The sequence below is a fragment of the Frankliniella occidentalis genome, unplaced genomic scaffold, assembly GCF_000697945.3.
Source record: "Frankliniella occidentalis isolate FOCC.00 unplaced genomic scaffold, Focc_3.1 Scaffold238, whole genome shotgun sequence".
Taxonomy (NCBI): domain Eukaryota; kingdom Metazoa; phylum Arthropoda; class Insecta; order Thysanoptera; family Thripidae; genus Frankliniella; species Frankliniella occidentalis.
The window spans coordinates 382,899-384,164 of record NW_026267364.1 but is presented as its reverse complement, the minus strand read 5'-3'; positions in this window follow the sequence as shown (position 1 = coordinate 384,164).

Sequence of the window (1,266 nt, the reverse complement as noted above, 5' to 3'; positions counted from 1 at the left end):
GACAGACACGAGAGCGGTTGCATAAGCCCGCTTTAATGCTTTTTTAAAAGTAGAAGGGCGGGCTAAAAAAGGATTTTCTACTTTTTGGACGAACCCCAATTTTTGTTACCCCCTTTCACCCCCTTAGGGGTGGTTGCCAGGATTTGCACCAGGCGTTTCGTTGTCCAGGAGTGACCCCTAAGAGACCCTGAAATTTGCAGACCTCCAGCTCATCTCCTTCCTCTTACACAGACGACGAACGGACGGACAGACAGAGGGAAGGACACGAGAGCGGTTGCATAAGCCCGCTTTAATGCTCTTTAAAAAGCAGAAGGGCGGGCTAAAAACTTGAGGATCTAGGACAAGTCGCCCCAGTCTAACTTGCCGCGGTATAAAGTCACCCCATGACCATTTCGACCCGTACCCATGTCGCCCCATCGCTAAGTCGCCCCACTTGAAATCAGTTTTTTACAAGGAATGTGAACTTCTATTTAATTACATTAAAAAAATCCGGACAAGTTGTGGCCGATGGCTCTGAAGTATGTGACGACGTCGTCGTCCTCTGTGTTATCCACGTAGCTCACCCAGATGATCACGGATGATTCAGTGGAAAAAAAAATATTATAAAATTTGTCCCTTCACTCGACTGAATTTTATTGATTCAAGGAAAAATATCCCATAAGGTAATGGAAAATTGCTTAAATTTGCAGAAAAAATATATCATATTTTCCATTTGTTAAATTTCGTGCGGTCCACAATTCTGTGGATTCGAACTTCTATTTATGCCAGGGAAGACTTTGGCTTTGAAGGAGAGGGGCGCTTAACAATGACCAGCAACATTCAAATGGAATAAAAATTGGACAAAAATATTTGACTGGGGCGAGATGGCACAAGTCTACGACTCGCCCCAACCCCAAAATCGGGGCGACTTAGCCTTGGGGCGAATTGGATGGGGCGAGTTGTCCGTCTCCCAAAACTTGAAAATATCTCAAAGAAGCCGGTACCCCTCATGCTTTAGTAGGGGGCTCTATCAATCTCTTTCATGCCCTCCCCTTCTTGTTACACTGGGGGGTTTTAATCCCCTGAAAATTGTATACTCCCTTTGTTGGCATAGCAACTCCGTACAAAAAAAGATACTTCCGTGCGCGGAGCCCAAACAAATAAAGGTAGGGCGAGCCTAGTGCTAAGGACAAGGAATTGAAAGTTGAAAACCTTTAAGCCAGTAAATAATCCGTTCTTCTTTTAAGGTTTGGAATGGTTCGATGACCCGTGTCCGCATACCCCCCC